This window comes from Monodelphis domestica, chromosome 1 (assembly GCF_027887165.1).
Source record: "Monodelphis domestica isolate mMonDom1 chromosome 1, mMonDom1.pri, whole genome shotgun sequence".
Lineage (NCBI taxonomy): Eukaryota > Metazoa > Chordata > Mammalia > Didelphimorphia > Didelphidae > Monodelphis > Monodelphis domestica.
The window spans coordinates 138,103,652-138,131,125 of NC_077227.1; the positions used below are offsets into that span (position 1 = coordinate 138,103,652).

Below are 27,474 nucleotides of genomic sequence, written 5' to 3' on the forward strand. Positions count from 1 at the left end.
TATATATACACATATATATATAATTATGCATTTATCTCTATGGCTTAAAACTAAACAGAAAAGTAACTGTTTCAATTAATAACCAAGCTCAAAAATCACTTTGGAAACATACTTGAGAAACAATCTGTCCGTGCCATTAATTCCTGTCAGAGCTATATATAATGGGGTGAAGTGACAAGACTTTATTCCCAGAGCAGGGTATTTAGAGAATATTGAGAGTCCTTACAGTCCTTCAGAAACATAGAAACATTTGAGCTTAGCACCTAATGATCATGAAGAATTAAATACTAAAATAAGTAGCAACTGGGTAGCAATCTTCCTACTATAGACTGCCGCAACCTATGTGACCTAGTTAAATTTATGGTTAATCCAACACATTTCCCCTCCCTTTATTCCTCTTCCTCCCCCCCCCCCAAAAAAACCTCATAATGTTGAGAACTAAAATGTACAGGAAACAGAGTGCTAGACATGAAGTCAGGAAGGTATAGATTCAAATCTCACTTGTGACTCTTGCTTGCTAGCTGTATGACCTTGAGTCAGACATTTAACCTCTTGAAACCTCAATTTTCTCATATGAAAAAGTTGGACTTGATTATCTTTAAGTTTCCTACCAGTTTGAATCATCAATCCTATGATTCTACCTCATAATGTCATTGGGAAGCTAAAGTAAATATTGTATTTTAAATGCTTTCTAAAGCTTAAATTAATATATAAATGCCAACTATCCATAATGACCTGGATTTAGAGCTGTCCAGCTCAGTTGAATTTTCTATTGTATATATAATCTTTGACTTGAAAACTCAAAGTCATCTCCTTGTCAGGATGAAGGCACATAGTCTTCAGAGGAAGACTTTAGTAGAGAAAATATAGTGTAGGAACAATAAATGCATTATTTCCAAAAATCAACTTTGTGTGTATCTGTCTGTATGGATGTGCATGGATGTATAATACACATGTATGTATATGTTAATGGACATGTGTGCATGTGTAATATGTATGCATTTATATATGTTCTAACATAAACACATATAATTTATACTGAAGTTTTAAGCTTTGGTAACTTAAATATCAGGGAATTTTCCCTGATAGTGCCTGTGTGTTTATCATATACTCATATATTCATGCATATACTTATATGTACCCATGTATATGTCCATATAATGTATATATAACATACAGATAGATGTATATATATGCAAGTTTATTCTTCTGATCATAATCAGTCAATTTTAAAGTAGAGGATAGAATAGGAAGTATTATTTTCTTAAATGTGGAAAACACATACATATATGGCATCCTGAAGTTTATTTTCAAAGAGCTGAACCTGAGTTTTCTCCTTTTATTTCAAGAAATATGAATTTTCCTTTTTGCAGAGCATGCACAAAAATTCAGAGGCAAATAAAGCAGAGGGGGTATTCAAGAAGAATGCAAAAACTATGAGTCTATGAAATATTTGCTTATTAGCAAAATTATTTGCTCTTATCTCTGATTAATAAAAGATCATAAATTTTCTGAAGACAAATTTCCTCTTTTTTGACCTCTGGCATACAGAACTGGTTTAAAAGATAACATGTACACAATGACCCGTCTGCTCCCTAAAGGAATAACCAATCCTCAAGACCTCAGTAAAAGCTGGGGCCTGTTGCAAAAAGCAATTCCTTTTTTGGTTCATATTTCAAACATGCCCTTTTGTATAAAAACAGATCCCCTCTTTTTTCCTTATAGGGACACCTGTGCTTACTCTCTCACAGAAGCAGCATTTAACCACCTAAGCTGCTGTTTAAGAGCACTGAACCTAGGAAAACATTTCACGTCCCATTTCCCTTTTCTGAAGGCAGGTCCTCTCTGTGAGTACAAAAGTACTGTAGAGCTAGGAAAGAAAGAAGATTTGCTGGCCTAATAGAAGTAAACAGGCTCTGAATCACAAAGGTTGAGTCCTTCCTTCATATCCCTAACTCACTAAGAGAACTCCATACAAATAAACAAATAAGAGAGGACAAAGGTAAAGTAGGTGTCTTTTCCACTTTTGAAGCATTTTTAAAGGACCTCAAACTTTCTACAAGAATAATCACAGAGAATGAAATTTTAAAGGAAAATGAGAAAAAATCAAAATCTGTTCCCTACCATTACTAATTGTCCTTGAAAATAATTCTGAAAACATTATTCTCTCCCTCTCTCTTATCCTAGCCTTTTGATAGAAGGTCACATTATAAGAAGTCATTGCTTTTCCTTAACCATATAGCTTTCCATTTGCAGGTGTCATTGTCCTGAACTGTGTTTTCACTTTATTCTCTGGAAATGTACATTCTCTTTGGTTCTGATTATTTTAAACAGTTTATGCCTGCTGTGGAACACAGAATGAATGAATTCTTGTGAGTTTTTCATTGATTGAGTGAAAGGAAGAAAGGCTTTTGTTTAGAAGGAAAATATATTTGTGCAACAGTGAATTTTTTTTTTCATTAGAACCCTCTAATTATTTTTAAGGAATTAAGTAATCACTTTGAAAAAAAGATGATGCCACACTCTAATCAAACCTATGCTACTACTGATGGAAACATCTTGGGATATAAGTAAAGAAGCATCCTGTCTTCTTTGCTCCCTCCTTACCAGCCTCTGCTTTTTTGGTGGCATTTTTCAAACCCACAAGGAAATGTGGCTTTTATAGTAACTGAGAGTATTTACCTATGTCTTCACTTCCAAATCACCATCAGCCCAGAGCAGAGAACCTTATATTTACTCTAACACCTGCAGAAAGAAACAAGAAACAACAGGAATCAGAGTTAACATTAATCTTTCCAGTGGTCTTTCATTACTTTGCCAATAAGATGATCTTCTTCACACCACACTTCGATATATTTGACATCTGTCATAAAACTCAGGTCAGGCATATCTGTCTTGTGTTAAAATAAGTCATTCGATGGAGACCCTTACCCTGCTGTTAGGGTCCTGCCAGATATAATTATCGACGTATTGTCAACACATCCAGCCTACCATATTAATAGGAGCCATAAATTACTAGTCCTGTTTCCCTTGTTCCTAGCAAAGAAATAAGGTAACACTTAACTGGACTAGAAAAAGAAATAGAGATGTTAAAAACTAAAGTGGCAGCTGTAGCCAAAGTGATTGACTTAAAACTAAAATCTCCCTCTTTAATATCTTTGGAAGGTTAGTAGTCGTGTCAACACACAAGTGTTTTCAAGTGTGGAGGCCTTCACATTCTTATCAAACTTTGCTTACATGAATCTCATGTTCCTGTTGAGCTTATGGCCCAGGGGGAAGAGCATAGAGGTGCAATGTGCCAACCTGGATTTCCTTCAGAGGCTCATGACTCACTCTTCTCTTAGGTACCTTTCTGACTCTCAGGAGGATGTTCACAGATGCCTGTCAACATAAGCCATTGCAAAGAAAAGAAAAAAAACTAAGTCATCATAATTATTCTCTAGATAGGAGCTTAAAAAGGAAAAAGTTCTATTTCCCAAAGCACTGCCATTTGCTGAAGGCGAGGGGGAAAGTGCTCCAATTTTCCTAAAATGACTATTACAGTCATAGGGGTTACATCTACCCCTTCCCCCTGCCTTGCAGCCTATGTGATCTTCTATATACACTAGTGCTGTACCCATAAGAGAGGCTATATATACTGATGTATCCTTATGGTAGTCTTCTTCCATTAAAGCAGGAAAAAATCTGGGTGTTTCTACCAAAAAAATAATGATTCCAAAATCTTGGTATCATTTTAGCATCTACCTTAGGGGTTTTTTTCTTCATATGCTTGTGAACATCTCCTTTTGGAAATATTTGCCCCAGAAGTTATATTTTAATAGTTTAAATTGCACCAAATAAAACCCTTACTGAAATAAATCTATTGTTCAGAAGGTCCTTTTTCATGTTGATAAAGCTAGTGATTCATTTCTAAAGGCTAGCACAACTACTTAAGTAGTCCAAGAGTTTCATGGGAGGAGAGGTAGCACAATTTGAGGTCTCCAAATGAACATGAACAAACTCAATAATGAAATGCTGGAGCCGAAGTGCAACTTCTGGAGTGAACCAGATCATCAGAAGACTCCTGGCAATAAGTTTACTCACTCAGCTATCAGGAGCAGGCTTAAGCAAAATCTGGAATTGTCAATAGTTGAGTTACTTTTTGGGGGGGAGGGAAAGGAGGGTGGAGATAAGTGCTCAGAGTGTTGAACAAAAGGTAAAGAACCTGGTGTCAGGTTGACCTTGGTTAAGCCCTGCCTCACATTCAGTACTTTATTACCTACCTGATAGCTTTGTTTGCACACACATTCAATATTCTTGTCGCCCATATAGATTAGAAATATATTGTGTTAGCTGGTGAAACTGAGTAATATGTAGAGAAAAATAAAGCCTCTTCTAACCGAGGAAAACTTTTTTTTTTATTTTATCTTTGGATTGAAGCATTCTTAAAACAAAACGTATAACATCTTTCTTGGCAGTATTCTTTAACCTCAAAATAAAGATTTCTTTGGAAGGGATGATGTAGCAATATCTAGAATTGGAGATTAACTGCACAAGAGGCAGAGGAAATAGACTATTTCCCCTTGTCCACTCCACTTAATTCAAACTACCCCAAAATTGTCAGTGGATTGGAAATCGGCGGAAGTGGATAATTTTGTGACCAATAACAACATTGGTGGTTATTGATGTTAAGATAAGGGTAATGAAACTCGTGCTTTTAACCATAAGCAGATAATTTGCAGGATTTAAGAGTAACATGTAGTATATGGATTTTGGACTATTACCCTACTACCACCACAGTCAAGAGAAGAATCTGCATTCATCATTGGAACTGCCAGATTGCATGCTCTTTTGAGTCATATTTTTTGTGGGAAGCCTCATTTTAATCCATTTAAATGATCCTCCAAAATTACAGATATAATGAATTCCAAAATTTGGGCCAGAGAAAATATTCTTACTGGTATTACTTCTGAGCTTTCGCAGCAAAAGAGAGATTTGTATTTCTTAACTGTGTAAAAGTTTGATCCATTAGGCAGTGATGTTAGAAGTGGAACATTCTCCATGTGTAATGGGCTGCTAAAGAGAGCATCACTGCTAAGTAGTCCAAGATATGTAATGAGGAAGAGCCTCTCACATGTGTTCACATTTTCTTTCATGTGTTTCACCTCAACAGGATTATTTCAGTAGGTTTTAGTGCCAGTAATAATGGAAGCCATCCTGTAAAGGATGTTCATTTCGCACTGGCAACCATCAAGTGATTGACACACTGTAGAACATTAAGTACTTTTCACATCAAGACTTTGGCATGTTGCTTGTTGTGTGTGTGTGTGTTGGGGGGAAATCTATTCTACTGAATGCTGTCCACACATAGCAGATGTGTTGTGGATGAATTATGCAACCATCTTGCCAGATTTCAACATGATGCCTGATGCCCATCATTGGTAGGACCTGGTAACCCTTTTAGTATGGATGAATATAAGGCCACATGTTGTTTCCCTCTAGAAACATCATGCCTCTATGACCTAGGCAAAAGAAATGGGTTCAAATCCGAGATCCCAGGGATGAAATTGGTGAGGGTTTGTATCCTTATAAATAGCGGAGATGCCTTGTATCTAGAAATGATGGGTTTTTCTCTTTTATTCCCCCTTTCCTTTGCATCTGCATAAAGGTCTGTTGTGTAGGCAAAGTTTGGAATGTTTCTTAACAGCACATTCACTATTATTATTAGTGAGATTGTGTTTTGGTTTTTATTCTATTCAGCCCTCAAACCAGGTGGCTAATGTTTAGATTATATGCAAAAGATAAATCAGTTCACCTGAGTTGGAAATGCTTAAATGCTTTCAGGACCACACACTTCCAGAAAGTTGTTTGTACCTTCTTAAGCCTAAATCGAGTCTGCCTGCATGAGTGCCTGTGGGTGGGGAATGACTGGATACTATTACCCTGATGGAGGATGATAATATTTCTACCAATTGTTAAGCTGCTTAAATCTCTTCTCCACTTCAGGAGTGTTTAGCATATCGTTTTCTAAAAATCGTACTCAATATGCCTTAGGAAAAGTAAGATTCAATACTGTGTTCATGTGAGATTATCTAGGACTAAGCTGCCAGGCAAGAATCTCTGTCTCACTCAGTAAGTCTCTCTATAAATGCTCCTTTATAAACCTCTCAGGGGGGAACTGGGTCACTTGATGTTGTTTCAGTGCATCTGGAAAATAGTTATTGGGGGGAAAGTCAGAGCTCTTTGTGCGGGGCCTCAAGGGATTGACTGAAAACATGGATGTGACACATAGCAAATTGTTTAGAAACATCCACTTGTTTGTAATTACCCAAACTAGTCATTATCTGCTCTTAGTTCAAGTAAGAGGTGTCTGGCAAAGATACTGAGATCAAATGTATCTTATTGCTCCTCCAAAAGCTGAAAATCATTTTTCTGATGTTTTGGGAAAACCAGAAAACCCAGTTAGGCCTAAAGTGAATGTATACTTTATGTCCCATGGGAATTTTCAAGACCCAGAGAATTTAATGACAAAAGGAAAACAGCAAAGAAGCTACTGAAAACAAGAGGCTCCCTAATCAAGGGGAAAAGGGAAAGAACAAATTCAACCAAATTGCATGGAAAGACAGAGAGAGAGAACAAGAAAAGTCAAGCACATTTACAGGACAGCCAAACTTCGTAAATGTTTTTAGATATTTAGATCCGCCCTTTTCTAAAATGCCTCTGATGGGAAAAAAAAAAAATCAAGATTTTAAGTTGGGCAGCTCCACTGCCCTTAACCTGAAACAGTGAGATCTCTTAAGTGCCTTGGCTAGCACTGTGTAGTTCACAGTTTTCATAAAATATTAATTAAAAGAACACATGAGCACTTTTTATTACAGGGTACACTGAGACTTAGAATAACTGGGTCTTGATAGTAGTCAGATTGCATTTTACTTCTTCCTTAGCACAAGATGCCAGGCTGTTCCTTCAAATTAAGACAATATGCTTATAGTGATGAACCTTATTGGCCATCTATCTTCCTTTTGTAATCTGGCTCTCATCAAGCTGAAATGAAGCCATTTCTTCTGACTGTGGCTGATTAAACACAGAGTAAACCTAGATCTCTGAGGAGGCTCTAATGATTCTCCACAGAGCTAATGTCAGCCCAGCACCTGCAGCATTCGACTTCCCCACTTCCATCATAAAATGAAGCATCTGTTACAGTAAAGTGTTATCTTTTTATCATCCACTGTATCTTTCCATTTGCCTCTTCCCTTACTCATTTGGTATAAATTGTTGCTGTTTTGTCTGTAAAAAATGGTCAGTAAAGAAAAGTCTGTAGTCGCTGACTTGGGTACATTTCCCATGGCCAATATAAGACTCTCCTCTTTAAGTAAAAGCAGAAATAAAGTTAAGTCCTTTAAAGATTTAGTAATAGAGGTGGCACCTAGGTGGCTCAGTAAATTAAAGGCCAGGCCTAGAGACAGAAGTACTAGATTCAAATCTGGCCTCAGATACTTTGTAGTTGTGTGATCCTGGGCAAGTCACTTCACCACTGCCCAGCTCTTGCTGTTTTTCTGCCTTATACTTCCCTTCTGGACCAACATACCATCCCCAATACTTCTATATTATGCATTTAAAATTATTTTTTCCCTTTTATTTCACCAAATGCTGGGTAAGCTTCCAAAGGATTTAATTTCCATTCATTGATGTTTTAGGTTAAGGTTACCATTTGAAAAACTTGTGGAAAAAATACAATAAAACATATTATTAGTTCTCAAAACCAGCTGCAATCATTCATAGACCTAAGAATAGTTTCATCTTACCAGTCTGAGAAGAGAGCCCTTCTGCTATGCTCCTATAGTGGGTAAAAGTGGTTGCTGGACAAGGAAGACAGAATTCCTATCTTTTTCCCCCAGGTGTATGAATTTGGACTATTCAAAGCATAAGCTTGATCTCCATCATTCCCAAAATTGCAAAAAAGAAAAGAGATGAATATTAAACCAGGAGATATTCACAAAGACTAAAGGCAGTTCTGCTTATTTAATAAAGGCTTTGTAGTAATTATTTGAGAACATATTAGCAAACGACAATTAATCAAAGTTGTTTAAAAGCCTTTGAATATAGAAACAGTTTATGTATAAAATAGAGGATGTGGTCATTGAGGGCTGAACAAATTCTGGGTGGGTTTTATTACTATTATTGTTTTTCATAATTGACACAATACAGATAGGAAGATTACTCTTGTTTCAGAACTTATTATTCCCTTTCATTTGCAGATATTCTCTCATTTGCCCTTAATTTCATAAGCTTCCATTGCCAGTCAAGTATATCATGATACACAAAATTTAAAAACTTAGAGTCATTTAAAGGACTCTTTATTCCTTGCTTCAGAGAAGGTGTTGATCAATAGGAGTTAGAGAGGCATAGTAGGAAGCGGCTAAAGAAGTAGATTTGGAGTGAGAAAGTTGTGAGTTTGAATCCTGCCAGTGATACTTAGTAGCTATATGACCCTGGACAAGTCATTCCACATTTTTCCCTCAGTTCTTCATGTATAAAGTTTTTTTAAAAAATAACCTATACCTCACAGAGAAATTATAAAGATGAAATGATAAAATGTAGGGAAAGCTCTGAAAACCTTAAAGAGCTAAGTAAATGTAAGGGATTATTATCCATATTAAAAGATTCCAAGCCCTGTATTCCTTTGAATTACACAGATTGTAACATATTCATTGAAATGCTTTTTGTATACTTAGAACTGCCTACCCTTCACTATGTACAAGTGGAAAAACAGAGATAAAGATAAAAGCATAGCAGTTAGAGAATTTAAGAATCATGGCATAGAACATAAAGTTCTGACTCTGGAATTTAGGAGAACTGCATTCAAATCTCAGCATAATGTAATAGGTACTTTAAATGTGTTTTTGATCGAATGGTTTCTAATACCTTGTGTGTGTGTGTGTGTGTGTGCGTGTGCACGTGTGCATACGCATGTGCAGTGTGTATATGTGTGATCATGAGAAAGTCACAATGCTTCTCAAATCTGTTTCCTGTTAATAGCTTTAGTGCCTACCTCACAAAGTTGTTTAAGGCCCCAATGAGATAACATGTATACAATGCACTTGCAAATGTTAAAACACTGTATAAACATTGGTTTTTATTATATGAACGAGAGAACTAAGGCCTAGAATGGTGAAACATTTGACCAAAATCATATAATTGGTCAGTGGCAGAGCTAATACTACAAGCTACTTTGTACAAGTGTAAAGGAATTTGTATATATACTGTAATAGCACTCAAGTTACAGTTCTCATCATTCCTCCTTTACTAGGAAGATATCAACATATTTCATAGGCATAACCAAATATTCAATTGAGCATGGCACTGTACATGTAAAATGTGATTATTAGATATTTGAGGATCTAATGTATAATATTCTTGTCATGACTCTGAGCAGGGAGGTACAAAGATTTTTTTACAGTCAATCAGTCAGAAAACTGATATTTATTAAATGTCTAATATGTGCCCAGCACTGTTAAGGCCTGGCAATACCAATGTGGGGGGGGGGGGGGAGCAAAAAGCAGTTCCTAACTGTAGAAATCAGTCTAATGAGGGAGAAAATGTGTAAATTACTATTAGCAAACAAGATCTATGAGGAGATAAATTTAGTTGAGGGGATGTTGTAGAGGCTGGGGTGAGTGGTCTGAGAAGGGAGTCATTAAGATTAAGGAGGATTGGAAAAGGTGTCTCCCAAAAGGTGGGGTTGTAGCTAAGTTGGGAAAGTAGAGAATTCATAAGGTAGAGATGATATACGAAAGCATTTTAAGCATGAGGGCAATCAGTAAAAATGTTCCCTGGGGGATATGGAGTATCCTGTGAGAGAAGTAGCAAGGACACCAGGATTACTGGATGACCAAGTACATAGTGGGGAGCAAGAGTTCTTAATCTAGGGGTTGTAAGCTTTAAAATTTTTATGATTAAAATAAAAAAATTTTGGCAGCTGTATTTTAATACATTGGTTTCTTTTAAGAATCCCATGTATTTTGTTTCATGGGGCAGCTAGGTGGTACAGTGGATAGAGTGCTGGACCTGGATTCAGGAAAATACAAATTCAAATCTGACCATGGGCATTTACTAGCTTTGTAACCCTGTAAGTCACTTGCCCTTGTTTGTGTTCCTCAGTTTCCTCATCTGATAAATGAGCTGAAGAAGGACATGGCAACCCACTCTAGTATGTTTGCCAAGAAAACCTGAAATGGGGTTACAAAGAGTTGGACATGACTGAACAAGAATAATTTTGTTTTATGCATTTATTCTGAAAATGGATCCATAGACTCTAACAGACAGATTGCCAGTGAAATCCATGATATAAAAAAGGTTAAGGGGACACCTAGGTGGATCAGTGGATTGAAAGCCAGGTCCAGAAATGGGGGATCCTACGTTCAAATCTGGCCTGAGACAGTTCCCAGCTATGTGATCCTGGGCAAGTCATTTAACCTCCATTGCCTAGCCCTTATCACTTTTCTGCCTTGGAACCAATACACAGTATTAAATAAATAAATAAAGGTTAAGAAGCCATGCTTTGGAGGAATGAATCAATTCATGAAGTAAGTTCCATTGTCTAACTAATGGTACACCAGATTTATGAAGTCTGAGACTATAGACATATTCACCATGGTAGAATTAATCCCAAAGTAACTTTTTTGTCAAATTGATCAGTCCATTCAGATGCTTAGCAGCACTGGTGAAGTGACTAATAGTTTGAGATTTCTACTTGAACTCTACTTGAGCTATTTAATGTGAAGTCTTTTCTTACTTTGTGCCTCTGGTACTCATTCTACTTATGATTCTGTGTACCCCTATCTCATTCACCTCTTTCTCCTTATTAGATTGTCAGTAGCATGAAATCAAGGCCTTCTCCATTGTCATGTTCCCCTTAACACCTAGTACATTGTCTTGCAGAGAACTGATGCCCAGTACATGTCTGTGGAATTAATTGTATTGAACTGACTCCATTGGACTGAGAGCTATGGGAATTCCTCTATAGCAGGCCTACATAAGCAGGACTAGCACTTATGTGATCTGGGAAATTTCATCAGGGAGTCCTATTATGAACCAGACGGAGGCTTGCTCCCAGCATATTTGCCACTGTTCACTTGCTGCCTCTGAAGACAAGATGCCAGTTCTAATGGAGAAATTGTGTGTCACTTTTTTTGATGCAAAGTCCACTTCTCTGAACTACATATAGTTAGCTTATATGTGTCAGTCATTTCTTTTTTTAATTCCAGAGTGACTATATGTTAGCAATCGTTTAACTTTTTATATCACACTATGACTGTATAAATAATTAGGTGCTTCAAAAACAATAAAAGCTGATAATTAAACATTAAAAGTTCAGTGCCTTAAGGCTTGCAAAGTACTTCAAATTTATTATTTCTTTCAATCCTCACAATTTTCCTAAGAGAAGAGTACTATTAGTTCCTCATTTTACAGATGAAGAAACTGAGGCAGAGAAAGGCTAAGATCTCACAATGTATCTAAGGTGGTACTGAAATCCATGTCTTTCTAACTCTATACCCCATGATTTGTCCACAACAACCTCTTATAAAAATAAGTGAAATTTATATATCATTTTAATGTTTACAAAATGCTTTCTATTCATCATATCATTTAGTCCTCCCAATAACCTTATGAAGGAGTTCTTCTATGTATGAGGAGCCCATTCTACAGATGAAGAAATTGTGGCACATAGATATTGCGATATTTCATAGCCAATAATCATCCGAGATGGTATTTGAACTCAGATCTTTCTGATTTCAAGCACAATCATCTTATCTCCCATGTTAAGCTGACCCCCCCAAAAATATGATGAAAAAAACCCCAAACAAAAAATCTATTTAAATGGAATGATTTGTAGTGTTATCTACCTCCTCATATAAAAAACTTTCTGTTGAGTGTACATTCAATATATACCTACTGATTGATTAATTTGTCTTTCATTTCTTCTAGCATCTTCTCAAAGTTAAATATAAAAAGGGTATTAAGTGGAAAAAAAGAAAAATGGAGAGGGAGCAATTGCTCCTTTTATACGAAAGTTCCATATAAGCTAACTTTGTAGCATACATTATTAGGATGAATCTGGGAGATGTCTCAGATTATACACACACACACACACACACACACACACACACACACACACACATACACATATATATATATATATATATATGCCTGTATAATTCACACTTCATTGGCCAAGACTAGTATTTCATAAATCTACCAGATCATAGCCTTGACTGACAGAAGTCATATATCTTTAACACAAAGTAAAGAAGCTGTGTTATTGACTAAAGGTTTTTATGGAGAACCAGACCCATTTGACATTTCCTCACCACCACTTAAATAGTACTTATGACATGGTCAGAAATGCATTTAATCCAAAGGAGGAAAAAATTTCTGGAATTAGGAAACAGAACTTCCCTCCTTTACTCGAGAGTTGTGGCAGAAAACAAGCTTCACTGCATCCAAGGCAGCCTGAAGCTTTAACGTTAAAAGAAAATGAAAATGCATTTTATTGCTGCTGTAGTTCAAGATTTCCATCTTACTACATTTGAACATGGATTTGGAGTTTACTAAAATAGCACCAGCTATGCTGCCAACAAGATCATATAACCTTAACACTAAGTAAATATGAAAGTAAAAAAGAAATGTAACCTTTTTTAAAGTTCTCTCTATGCAAATATCATGCAGAAGTCACTAACTATAAAGCATTCCTATAGTTCTTCAATATCGGAACCACCTCAACAAGTTATTATTGTAAGTCTGTCCTTTTGATTTTTTTGCACATTGTAGAATCTGTGTGCCTGTGTAGTCTCAGTGAAGTTCTCAAGTCATACCACAGACTAATAGTAGCAAAGCTTGCAAATGTCAAATACAAGGAAAAGACACAGTGTCCCCAAACACTTCCGGGTCTCTCTGTCTCAGAAACTTCAAACCAAATTATTATTCTGTCTTCAACACGTTTTTCAGAACAATGGAAGAAATTAGAGTTGTGCCTGGAATGTGGGTAGAAGATACTCAGTTATCCTAGTCAGGATAAGTACTTGCTAAAAAGCAAATACTTTAGTTTCTTTGGGGGCTTTTAAAAGTCTGTCTTTGGCATGGTACACAGAAAATTGGCCCTTTCGGTTACCTTGTAAAGTTCCTGCCTATACTGGTGCTGAGTGCTGTGCTTGACCTCTGTTACCATTTCTTATAAGATAGTTTTAAGACAATAACAAAAATAAGTTATGTTTTCAGCATATTATTCAATAATACCATGTCCTGGTTTTGTGCCACTTCCAAAAGTGGCACACTTTTTTTTAATTTTACAAATTTGGTTTTTTACAATTTACAAAGAAAGAATCCCTTGAGTACTAGGAAAATCTATCTCACTAGCTTGTCAAAATGCATTTGGAATTTACATAGCCTCAGTGCTATGACTCATCCTAATCCAATGATTAATATCCATAACTATTGATCGATTTTTAAGTCCTAACTGTAGTCAGTGCTTTGTAATACCATGCAAAGAATCTAGAACTATGCATTATTGACAAGAAAACAGAAAAGTGAAGGTGAATCAAAGACAGAGAAACAATCAAAATTCCTTGACTGTTTCTTAACATTTTGATACCAGAAAGCATTTAATGTCATCTGCACAATTAATCAAATAAGAGGAGAGAAAGTCTGATATAAATTCAACTACCTCAAAAGTATATGGGTACCCCTACTAGACAGATATAGTGAGATCTTAATTTAATGATAAAAATAAGCTAACATCTATAGAGTTCCTACTATATGCCACGAACTGTGCTAAACACTTGACAGAAGTTACCTCATTTCATAGCACAACAATCCTGGAAGGTAAGAGCTGTTATTATCTCCATTTTATTGATGAGGCAAAGAGGTTAAGTGACTTGTCCAGGGTCACACAGGCAATAAGTGTCTGAAGCACTAAGGCACATTTTCATACTGGAAAACCACAATGATAAATATGCTATTTTCCTATTGCTATCTTCAAAGTTTTTTAGCACACTTTACTTGTGATACTGTCACCCTTTTGGATTTCCTTCTTTAATCCTGAGAAAATTGATAATGACCAGGTTATAACCAGCTGGGTGATAGAGTAGGGAGATGGAATCAAACTAAGAAGACCTAGGTTCAAATGCAGCCTTAGACAAAGACTAGCTATGACCCTGGGAAATCACTTAACCTCTGACTCACTCTCCAGCTGTAAAATGGAATAATAACAGTACCTACCTCACAGAATTATTGTGAGGATCAAATGACATAATATTTATATAGCACTTAGTACAGTCCCTGACACATCGTAGGCATTATATTGATGCATATTCCCTTCACCGCATTCCCTTGCCTGTAAAAAGAGAAGAGAAAATGTACTTTTTTCTCCCTCTCTTTGCAGGAATGGGGTGCTTTGGGTGTGGAACATTACATCTTCTTTCACTCTCGGTTGATATATTGATTAGTTTTATGGCTTTTTTTCCCTCTTTCTGTTATTGCAATTCTTTATGGCAAAAGATAGAGGTAGGATCTATTCACAAATGAAGATGATGTGAAAATTAAGAATAGTGTTGTAAAAATAAAATACAATATAAATTCATTTTAATGAAAGAAAAATCTACCTACAAATAGAACACTTAGTTATATTCTGCTCCATTATCAGACTGTTCCTAAAACATTCAAATAAACATTGGGAATATCCAGAAGATCCATTTTGAGAATATTGTCAGTGGCCTGAGATATGTTTGTTAATGAATACTTCAGATTGTATCTTCAGGTAAATGTCAGTGACATACAAAGGGGAAGAAAAGCCAGATCATTATTTTCAACATAATTTTCAATCTTGTAGGAAGGTCTATTCATGATGGAGTGTTATTGTATAGTCAAGATGTCATCTATGAGTGAAATTGTTCAGAGCTTACTTAATTATGGGATCTTCCTTTTGGTTTCCTTTCTTCCTTTCTACAGAAATATATGTTTCATCCAATCACTTAATACATGCATACAATATGGCAGCCTTGCTATTAATCTCAATTGGTTTCATCAATGATTTCCCTTCATGCTGTAAAGACCTATGACTTTATTGATGTGGCCACTCTTTCCACTGGCACAAACCACAACCTATGTCTTGCTGGCAAGTCATCAAGAGTTGTTGAGCTGAAATTTCTATCACCATAAAGCTAACCTGGTGATGATTTTCTCTGACTTTAACTAGGATGATCCTCCATGATAGACATACAAATCAGTAACCAGGCCTGTATTTAAAGTCTTTACATTTTCTTTGAACCAATCAGAGTATGTGTTCTGCTGGCATTAACTTCAAGAACCTTGAATCACCTCACCGTCACAAAAAGACATGAAATAAAGGCATTAATAGGGGCTGGTTTCTTAAAACAATTATTTTGGGTGGCAATCGGGTAGCTCAGTAGATTGAGAGTCAGGCCCAGAGATGGGAGGTCCTAGGTTCAAATCTGGCCTCAGATACTTCCTAGCTGTGTGACCCTGAGCAAGTCACTTAATCCACACTGCCTAGTCCTTACCCTCCTTCTGCCTTAGAATACATAGTATTGATTCTAAGATGGAAGGTAAGAGTTTTTTTTTTAATCATTTCAATTTATTTTTCAAAAAAGTTATGAGAGAAAAATGCAGGCCTTCATACTACATTATGTCAGTAATAAGTTTGAAATTTTGAAACAGTTTCATTTGGATGAACATAAATTGCAATTGCTACGATCATAGCACATAGAAGTATTCTCTGGCCTGAACGTGGCCCAAACAAGGAGGATGGAAGTTATAAATGATCCATAACTGGTGTGATGTAGCCGAGGATCTGTCAAAAAGCACCAAAATTTAGAGAACACTAATAGCACATATACTACTTCGGTCATGAAGAAATGGCTTAGTTTAGTACCTAGTTATCAGGAAAAATGTGTTAACCTAGGAAATTATCAGATGGCATACCCTATTTCCCCCTAGCTACTATCCAAAAGATGAATTCCTCCTCTCTTTGCAGAAAGATGGCTTCATATGCTCTGCAAATGGGACTGGGGATAGCAGTTTCCACCCTCTTCCCATGAATTAATTTCTCCTAAAACATTGACTTAGGCATAATTTTCATGCAGCTTGCCTCAGATATAAAGAACACTAGTTATAGCTCTAACTATAGAGTTGCTGTCACTGACTCAACAGCAATTGAGATCTCTTGAAGATGAAAAAGATACAAATTTGAATGAAGTTAAATAAAGGTAAAGTCAGAAGTACCATATTAGATAGGAAGTATCAATTGAATCAAAGACTAAAAATGATACAATCAATGAGTCAAAAAATATTTACTAGGCTCATACTATGTGCCAAATATTGTACAAAAAAAAATAGGTGATGGAAATACAATGACAAAAAAACTGCAATTGTTTATGAGCTTCAGGTACTTATATTGTCTATCATTCAAAAGTGTAAAAATACTGCAAAATAAAGACAAAAATAGTCAATGACAATAGACCAAGAAGGAATTATATTTGCCAAGTCACTAGAGTTGGATTGAATAAAATATATTTTTGATGCTACCTCAAAAAATGTCATTAGCCAAGTCTGGCAAGATTGAGAGGTGTGGATTGGTTTTAAAACTCAAAACATCAATAGCAATGAAAAAATAGAACAAGGGACAATTACAATTTTTTCAGACAATTTTATCTTATACATATTTGGTAAAGTCTCTTTTTAAAACAATAATCTAAAGAAGTGGACTCAAATCTTTTAGGAATATGACATTTCTGAGTATATTACTGGATTTTACTGAGAAAACTGAGTATTATTGTATTTGATGCCTGCTGACAATTGTCATTATCAGAAAAATACCTGGTTATGTTTTTCCCCCAACAAAATAAATTCTTCAATTTAGCTAAATGATGCTTAGGCAGAGTCCACAATGTGTGTAGTGCTTTATGTGTATAATGTTTTCTTACTCAGCCACTAGAAAAATCAAGGGAGTTTCCATGCAGGCTTCTCTAACACAAAAATTTCCTTCTGCCCTTTTGCACACAAAAGTCCCATTGATTAGTATAGTAGTTACAATCATGTGCAGGGGCTAAAGGGTTGGGGCTCCAGTCAACTTTGAACTGGTTTAACAAGAATGATTACCACACCTTCTGAAAGCTCCACAATGACTTAGCCACTAAATATTGTGTCTGCAAGGAAAATTGGGAAAAATTAGGGAAGTCCCCTTGGGCTAATGCAGGCTGTAGAGATTGGGAATAAAGATAAGGATAACTGATCTTCTTTTAACCCATCCTGCTTCATTCAAGTTTCACATTCTTTTTTAGTTCCTTGAAATGCAATCTGGGAAACAAACATAAAGCTGTCATCCATATACATCATAGAAAGTGGGGGAAATTAACAAATTCACTGCTTCCACTAATGAAGTCTAAAGAAGGCAATGGGATATACTGGAAAAAAACACTGGCCTAGAAGCCAGTTAAAAGTTTTTAACCCTCAAACTGTATTTAAGAAACTGTGACTTTGGGTCTCAGTTTCCTCATCTATAAAATAAGTAGGTTAGACTAGTTAATTCATTAAATAACCATTTGTTACAGTGCTACTATGTTCAAAGCACCATGACCTTTAAGGTCCCTTCTAGTTCTAATGTTCTCTAATTAGATAAGTCTAAGAATCATCATCATCATCATTTGCTTAGTCTAAATTGTACATAGCACTATGTCAGGAGGGCTAGTAAATGAAAATAGAAGGGTGTTCCTGATCTGTTGGATAAGGAAACATTCAGAATTTTTTGCTTATTTTTTTCCAGGCAAGAGATAAATTGTTCTTTGCATCTAGTTTCAAGGTGCCAAATTCCAAAAGGCAAAACCATATAGTTTATACAAAAGACAATCGAACACTAAAGAATGAGGGCATTCCCATAGCCCTCTGCAGCAGGATATAGTTAGAAATGAGGGAAAAGATACATTTGTCAAGGTGCCAATGGATCTTAATCTTTCCTCTCTCCTCTCATTTAAGCTGTTTAACAGCTGACAATTGTCTACCAATATTCTTTGAACAAACCCCAACTCTTAGAGTGAATCAATTGGGGTGCCTGATATCTGTCCCAGGATTATTTTTATGGATATGGAAAGCAAGATAAAAATTTGAAACATAACAAAGATTAAAAGTAGATATTGATAGTATGCTTACCACTGAAATACATTGCCATAGAATAAAAGAAATTGTCAAGTCATTAATCCAGGTGACCCAGGAATTCTGAAGGAGCACTCATTCTTAAAGATCCCTAGACCATCATTTATTGCATCAGTCATTTACTAAGTAGCATACCAGCTAGTGGCTTACTTATTAGGATAAGGCCTACAGGTCCTTTCTTCTTGCCAATGAAGATGATGTCTCTTGGGTTTTAATTTCAACTTAATTTTTTTTTTATTTTTAGTTGAAGTTAAAACTTTGAAAAATTAAAAGAATGGATGAAACTAACAAAAATTCTTATAGAGACAGGTGTTAAGTACTCTCATTTTTGGTTAATTTAAGAAGAATGAAATCAGTCTACTCTCCTAGTTAACAAAGAAGCATTATTTATAAAATGTAAGAAATTCTGTACACTAGGAAGACATCTCAGAGCATTTTATAGATATGATCAACACATAATAGCATCAAAAATGCTCATTGTCATTTATGCATTCTCATTAAGACAAACAGACTGCAGAATTAGTCACCTGGGCTTGGAGTGAAGGGTTAGTCCCTCGGAGCTGAAGGGAAGACAGATACTTGAGGAGAGACTGGAAGACAGACACTCAGACTTGGCTATGGAACTTGACACTGGAGGAGTTCATGCAGGAGACCTCAGAATGTTTTCCTTTTAGATAATCACAGTGGTAAGTGAAAGGCTGACTTAGTTTCCTTGCCTTTCTGGAGGTGTGACCCTCTGAAAAAAGCCCATCATCTTGAGACTCCTTTTCCCTGAGTAGGGCCTTAGAATCTCTACCTGGCTCAGAGGAATCTGAAGTTTTCTCTCTCTCTCTCTCATTCCTTAATATCTTCCCTCTATTTTAAATAAAACTACCATAAATTCCATTTTACTTGAATAACTCATTTTGGAATTTAGTAATAAAATCCCTGCCAACCACCAATTTAAATATTCAGCATAACCAATAAAAATTTAACACTATGATACCTTCAAATTTACCTTAACATTTTTTAATTGAACCTATCTGAAAGTGCTGGGATGGCCCCAAACCTAGATGTCAAATTTGATCTCTGGACCATGGCCTAAATCAAAATAAAATGCAAATGTAACATTCTTGGTGAAACAAATAAAAATACAACTCAGCACAGATAATGCTAATTTGTGGTTTTCTAAGGCAATATGCAGCCCACAGGGATCACTTTCTATTTGAGTTTGATAACACTGTACTGGAAGATCTCTAGAGATAGCATTGAGCCCTAAATTTCTCTGTGTCTATTCATCTATTAATTAAATAAGAAAAAAAAAAGAATGATTGAATGATATATGGTATAAATACTTTATCCCATGAGGCTTAATATATTTTAAAATACATTTTGATATATGCTTGGCACACAAAAGGAAATTTTGGCCTTAAGACTTTACCTATTTCCACCATTTTACAGTAAGTTTTGGGAAAGGGGGAAAGGTTTTTTGGAGTGTACCTCCCATTAGTCACTAGGGGCTTTCATTTTGGCTTAAGAAGAATGAGATCACATTCTCTATTCTCATAGGTAAGAGTGGCATTATCATTCCACATATACTCAAACAATAAGTGAAATTTCATTGTAATTTGGAATCAATTCTTTTCCCTTTGTAATACATTCACAAATTTATTCAGCCTTGTACTTTCAAAATTTTATGCAAACCATGAAAAGGTACATAATGGTATATAGTTTAAAAACCTCCCGGACATATGAATATTATTTCTTTTTGTTTCCCTCTTTCCTAAATATTAAGTTTTGCAATACCTTTTGCACACCTCCATTTGCCACTTCGAAATGTCCTACAAAATGAATTGCTTCTTTTGTAAATAGGGGAAAAAACTAAGTAACTATTGGAATCAGTGTTTCAAAAATAATGTGCTTGAATTATTACTAGTTAGTAGCACCCTCTTTGGGGACAAAGGATCATAGTGAGCTTATTGTCTGTTCAACATATATAAACCATGATCCAGGTGATATTTTGTTCTAGATCTCAAATCTTCCAAAATACATAAAATAGAATTCAGCAAAACTTTATGAAAAGATTTTAAAATTCCTAATGTGAAAATGGCCTTTCACTTTGTTTTAACTTTCAGATGCTATTGGTTTTCTTTTCTCACAGACACACACAAATATCACATATTATGCATAAATTCAAAATTATTAATCCCTAATTCCCCTACTGAGACCAAAGGAAGAAATGTACTATAATGGAGTGTGCTAGGACTCAGAATGGCCTGAGGTGTAAGTCCTAACTTTGCCACTTCTTAATATACATTCTTAGATATTAATTTCTCTATTCCTATCTTCTCATCTGGACAGATAATATAGCCTCATATAAAATGAGGATGATAACAATTACACTAATTATTTCACAGAGTTGTAGTGAGGATCAGATGAGATTTTAAGACTTTTTATAGAAACATGAACTATTAAAGAGTCAAATAAACCACTGTTTTTCCCCTTCATTGAATGAGTTGTTTATTTACTTTTCTCACTTTTAACTTTGTAGAGTTAATTTTTTCTTGTTGCCATCTAAATGCCAACCTAACTCTCAAAATATTCTTATTATTTTACTTCTGATTTAGCTATTCTTCATCTTCACTTCTTTGTCACTTCATGCTTCTCAAAAGAAATGACACATCTGGAACTAAAATCAAACATGCTCTCTCACCTTTAAACTGAAACTCTTGTCAGAATTAACTGAACTATACATTATAATGCAACCTATTTATAAGGGCAAGTTATCATATAAATAATGATATTTTATAACTTTAAGAAGCTATGAATGGCTTTACAGTACTCAAAGGGGGACTTTAAAATTCATTTTTTAAAAGAGAAATCATTCTTTTCTCCCACTGAAACACTGAGGAATTCATGCAAGAAATTACCACTTGTGTCTGAGAAGTATTACACACATAAATACCTATGAATCACTCTTTAGGATTATTAAGAAGACATTTCCAACCAAAACCAATACCATGCTGTAGAATAATATTCCAAAACATGAGAATAAGATAGAAACACTTTGTTTTAAAAATCCTATTTTAATTAGCCATGAATTTGTCATAAAATAAATCTGCATTTCCTTACATCAACTCATAGTGTATATTCTTTTTCATGCCTCTGTGAATTAATTGGAATAACATGTATTCTGTATAGATCAGTACAGTCAATTCTCATCAAGTAAAGAATAAGGTTTGTTCACTTCATTGTCGATTGGAAATAGAACTAGACATGTTGGGATTGAAAGGAAATAGTAAAAACAAATCTCAAATACTCAAATGAATCCATGTTCTCAAGAATATGGTTATTTCCTTCTATAATTAAATAAAAAAACAGGCATATTTCTCCTTTCTTTGAGACTCATCTATGCTTTCTCATAAGTTTTCGGGAGAGTATCTACCCATCATGCTAGTGGTCTTTCTTTAGTTCTCACATTGCAGGAAAACCGATGGAATGTGCAAACTTCCTATTGATTATCCCTCACCCTTGCCCATTTTCCATTTCCTTCATGAATTTCTTTGATGATATCATTTGTATAGCTCTTCCTTTGTAATTTTTTGTCTATAATGCTTTATGGCCTGTTCATGTCCACAAGATGCCTCTTAATTTTTCTTTATGTGATCATCAACTTCAGTTCTTTAGTCATAATATTCAATGACTCATAACCATACAATATCTCTAAAAGACTCTTGACATTTTAAAAAAGACAAGTCCTTGGGGTAGCTAGCTGGCTCAGAGACTAGAGCCCCAGCCTGGAGATAGGAGGTCCTGGGTTCAAGTTTGACCTTAAATACTTCCTTTGTGAACCTGGGTAAATCACTTAACCCCAGATGCCTAGCCCTTACTGTTCTGCCTTGGAATAGATACTTAGAATCAATTCTAAAACAGAAAATGAGGATTTAGGGGGGGGGGGAGATCATCTTTCTTTCAAGGGAAAATTTGGGGTCATTAGAAGAAATTGATCATTTTCCATTCATATCATTCATTTTCAATCTGTTGCCCAGGCTTTTCATTTCTACCTCTGTAATATCCCTCATAAAAATCCCCCTCTCTTAGTTTAGCTGCCACACTGGTGAAGGCCCTCAATACTTTATGTTTGGATTACTGCAATAGCCTATTGGTTTTTGGTCTCTCTGCCACAAACCTCTCTCCACTCTAATCTATTCTCCACTCAGCTGCCAAACTGGTCTTCCTGAAGCACAGAATTGACCATCACCTCCCCTACTCAATAAAATCCATTGGCTCCCAATTATCTCTAGCATCAAATAGAAATTTTTCTGTCTTTAAAAGCTCTTTACAACCTAGCCATTTCTTACCTTTTTGTCTTTTTAAACTTTATTTGCCTCTGTGTTTTCTACACTCCATCAACTCTGGCTTTCTTTCTATTCCTCAATCTGAGTATCTCCATGCCCTTTTCACTGGTTGTCTTCATACTTCAAAAGTTCTCCTTTTTTCAACTCCTCATTTCTCTGGTTTCCCTCAAATCATATCTCATAACTCACCTTCTGCAAGACATCTTTGTTATGCCCTTTCTTCCTCCAATGTCTTCCCTCTTAGATTACTTTTCATCTACTCTGTATATACTTTATATGTAGGTATTTAAGAAATATTTGTTGACTGACATATTTTTCAAGGAAGCTTGCATAATTTTGTTGTCTTCATACAAAACACCTTGTGGAATAAGATCTATTGAATAGAATGCTTTTTTATAGATAACCCCCAAAATTCTTAGAGTGATCAGATTATACAAATTATAGTCAACCATGGGTTCTATAATGGAATGTTACTTGCAAAACATGTTTTATTTCTTGCAAGTTCCCTGATCTAGGATATTGTATACCTTCATTTCACAGGGAGATCATTCTCAGTTTTTTTACAATTTTATTAAAGTTACCATTTGAGTGAATAATTGAAATTCCCTGAGTCTATTCTTTGGGATAATAATATGGTTTAAGATTCTCCCTGTTCCTTTAGCATCCTTTAGATGTGTCAAGAACCACTTCTTTAACTCCCTCAAACTTGTGTGTTCTATAGCACAAACCTCTCTGTTGTATTCTTAGACTAGTAAAGCTACTGTTCCCATCTTTATTTTCTTCAAAGTCATTTCTTCTTCATGCACAACTGAGATTGTGTGATAAAACTATCATTGCTATTCTTGATGGTAAAAAAAAAGTTTCTTATGAAAAATCATTGAAAAAATACATATAGATTTTTATCTTTCATCTGTTTTCCTCCAAGTTTCATACTTAAATGCCCTCAGGATGATTTTGCTTAGTTGGATCACTCACCAAGCTTTCTCTATATTGTTTTCCTTTCTCCTTAATTCTCTCTTTTATGAGGAAATACTACTCACAAATTTCCACCATTCTACTCTGTAAGACTTTACAAATTAGTTTATATTTGAAACTGAAGCTCCTATTGGCTACAAGGTTTCTCCTCTTGTCAAATAAATAAGGTATTTGTTGACTAAGGTGAGGTATACATTTTTTTTATTTCATAAATTATGAAAATTAACTATGTAGGGAACTTGGACTGGAAATGGCATAGGAAAACCCCCATGGGGAAACAGGATGACATATATACAGGGATTTACAAATATTCTAATGTTTTATACATGCTAGCTACTATTATCATTATTTTTTATTAGTAGTAGCAACTGCCTCTACCAATGTAATAGGTAACTATTTTGTGATTTATAACCTCAGAAAATTGCCTAGGGTACTGTGATATTATAACTTGCCCAAGAACAAGCTATTGTTATACATCAAATATGGGATTGTAACCCATGTTTACATGATGTCAAGACCATTTTATATATGTTAAACATCTGTTAGAATTTGTAATAATTAGTGTCAATGTCCTTTCCTTTAACCATTTCCCATTTTTCAGCATGTGTAATATTTAAATATTTCTGGTTATGGTTGTTTTAAATATTTATCATATATTTTATATTTTTATTCTTACTTCCATTTCTGTGTTACTGCTAATCTTTGCTCTAATAAACTGATGGCTCAACTGTACACAAATAGCTGATTCATAATTACACCCACATCAATAATAATTTATTTCTTATCTGTTAAAATACAACCACTTGTCTGATGTAATTTTACATTTTTATGTATGCCTGATTCTTTTTTTTAATAGTTTATCAATGTGATATGCTTGGTCTCCCTTATTCCTGACTCTTGAAACATATTTGCCAATATTCTTTCTGCTAACTTTACTTATGCCCAACTTTGCATTGAAGTTTATTTAATATCAATATATATAATGAAATTGTAGTTATCTATGATTTCATTGGCAAAGAGAACTCTCAGTAAGGAAGCAGTCTCTATCGATGAAGATCAGTACTTTCTTTGAAACTTATAGTCTTAGAGAGCTGCCTGGGGCACTGAGAAATTAAATGGCTTGCCTAGGGGTATCAGAGTCAGGATTTGAACTCAGGTCTTCTAAACTATAAGTCCAGTTATCTAGTTACCACACCTTATGGTCACTTATGGTATCAAAGTATAAGTTGATTTAATTTGCTAGGTTTCATTAAGTTCTTTATAGATTTTAATTTTTCATTCTCTACAATAAATATTGCTATATAAATTTCAATTATTTTCCTGGTGGTCTTTCTGTAGATAATTATCATGAGCATTGTCACCCAAGGTGGTGAGATGCTCCATGAAATAGTGTTTCTTGTTAACAGTGGACTCGATGTGAAAGGAATTTCATTCTCCTCTCTAAAGAGAACCTGCTAGCTATCTTTCCAGTTAGTGGCAACTTCTTTTTTGTCTTCAAATTTAATTTGTGCTTAAAATAGTGAGATTTTTACACTTCAATACCTCTAGTATCATATCTATTGCAGATGTTTATCAATTCTTTCCCCTAGGAGTATATGTGGTTGGTCTTTGGATGAGGGTATCACATACATAGTATTGAGTAGGTTAATATTTAGAGGTGGCTTTAAAACTTCATGATTCTATGTTCCCTCTGGGAACATTTCTGCCATTGCTACTTTGTCACCATCTCTGCAGAAGAGGAAGGGTGTTATAACAATACAGAGGATGATTTTTGTGCTTCCCTTTTTTATTTAGGCTGCGAAAGTCAAAGAATTGGTCCATCACCAAGTAGATTACTTTACTTAGTTTGGGTTGAGACTCTCCATTTATAACTAGACTGGTCCTGGGAAAGTAGACACAGCCAGGACATATACCTAAAGCTTTTTTACTACAGTAAAATCTGCTTACGTTCCAAAGGAATAGGCTCTGAGAACTCAGTGTTACCTCAATTCTATAGCAAGTCATTGGAGCAGGACTTTACGGAAGAAAATAGATATAAGAATAAAATACTTTTAAGGATTTGACTTAGAATCTCAGCTCATGCAGAAAAGTGTAAGCCAGTGACCTCATCAATGAATTATGTACAAAGGAGCCCAGAACTGTGAGCTTTAAGTTTTTCCTCTCACTGACTTGCTTAGTTAACCTCTGAGAGGGAAAACAGAATCAGTTTGAGTTTCAACTTAAATATCTATTGAAAAACAGAGAGGGGGGGGGGACAATTCAACAGTTGCATCCCTCCTTTGTAGAATTTGAAAGGAAAATTAATAACTATAAATCACTTTACACATTTATATGACAATCTAAATAATAATAATATTAATAATTATAATGGCAAAAATAAATACATTTTAAATACTGAACTCCTCCAAAAAACATTTATGAGAGATCATTGAGTAGTTGCCCATGCTTATTCATCTTTATGCATTAGCTGTATCAATTCCTTTTGCAAGCAAAGTTTTATCTTAGAAGTAATTATTTATAAATGACCAAGTTGTAAAAATATGTTAAAACAGCAGTTAAAGGAAGAGATTAAAGAGAGTAGTACTTGTGGGTAGGAGGTTTGGACCAGATTGATGACATCATCAGTGTAGAGAGCTCTGAGAGAGAAACTTCTTTAACCAACAGAGATCTGTACCTTCTCTATCTATGAAAGTCTTAGAGAGCTTCTTGAAATAGTAAAAAGTTAAGTGAATTACCTGGGATCAGAAATTCAGGATGTGTGAGGGGAATCACTTGAACCCATGTCTTTCTGAGTCTAAAGACAGCTCTTTGTCCATCACGACATGCTGCTGCTAGACAGTGGGGATGACCAAAATTCCAACTGACCTTGAATTTTACTAATGGCTCTCCAACAGTTGGCATTGCGACATGGGCTTGAGTAGAGGCTACAACATCCCTCCTTCAAATAGAATCTCTTTGAAAAGAAATGTACATATAGGTATACATTAGAAATATACACCAATTATTAAGCCATGCTAAAATTTTACATAAGCTACATTTAAGGAAATGTAGCCTCTATTTGGATAAATATGAAATAGCAAATCCCAGAAAAGCTTACATGCCTTTAGAGTTTTCTGTGCTCTTAATTTCTCATGCATATCAACACATTTCTTGTACAAGTATATATTCCAAATAAATTAATCTTCAAATATCATCCTCTTTCTCAGGTCAGAGACTTTTTTCATCTGTGAATCTGTAAGCATTTCTGTAGTTGTGAACAACTACATTTGATTAAAATCTGTCAGATTTATCTTTTTAGCAGGAGAGAAGAAATATGTGTTTCTCCAGAAAGGAAATCAATGTGTCTTTATGATAGATGCAGACTGGAAAACTGGATGCTGTTGCTTTAAGTGATGTAGCAGAAAGACAGGATAGCTCAACAGATATTACCATTAGCTGCTGACATAATTGTTGTGAGGCAAAGCCCTGTTTAAATCTTATAATCCATGTTTATAGGATTGTCTTACAGCCACTGACCTAATAGTCATTACTCCAGCTTCTTAAGTGACAAAGTCCTGAGTGTATGTATAGCTGCCATCATTTATTGTGTTTAGATTTCCTACACTTTATGCTTTAGCCAGAAGTCTGGAGCATTTTTCTTATACACCTTGGTCCAGATTTTCTCCTTTTGCACACAAGAAGGTGGTAGAAGTCTATGACCCCTAAATGTCCTCCTTTTTTCTCCCTCTCTCGCTACTAGTAATATTCTCTAATCCTCAAGTCGCATGGAAAAAGCCAGGAAAAGTGGTAAAATATGTGTCCACCATAACAAGGATTTACTAGGATCCTATAACCATGAAAGTTTGGGTATGGCTGTTCTCTGCAATCTGGTCTCTAGATTTTTCTTGTTGCTTACAGTTATGCTGAATTGAGTAGAAGCTTCTGGCCCTGACAGTTGTATGTGAAATTTTCAATGAGG

General features: G+C 35.2%; 1 long non-coding RNA gene across 1 annotated transcript in view; it reads right to left on the minus strand.

Moving 5' to 3' along the window:
* Positions 1 to 430: 430 nt before the first annotated feature.
* LOC130455776 (uncharacterized) overlaps positions 431 to 27,474 on the minus strand; it is a 121,974-nt gene continuing 94,930 nt past the window's right edge. Inside the window, exon 5 of the long non-coding RNA XR_008913880.1 lies at positions 431 to 26,469. This is a non-coding gene — a long non-coding RNA (uncharacterized LOC130455776). The remainder of the gene's footprint in view (positions 26,470 to 27,474) is intronic.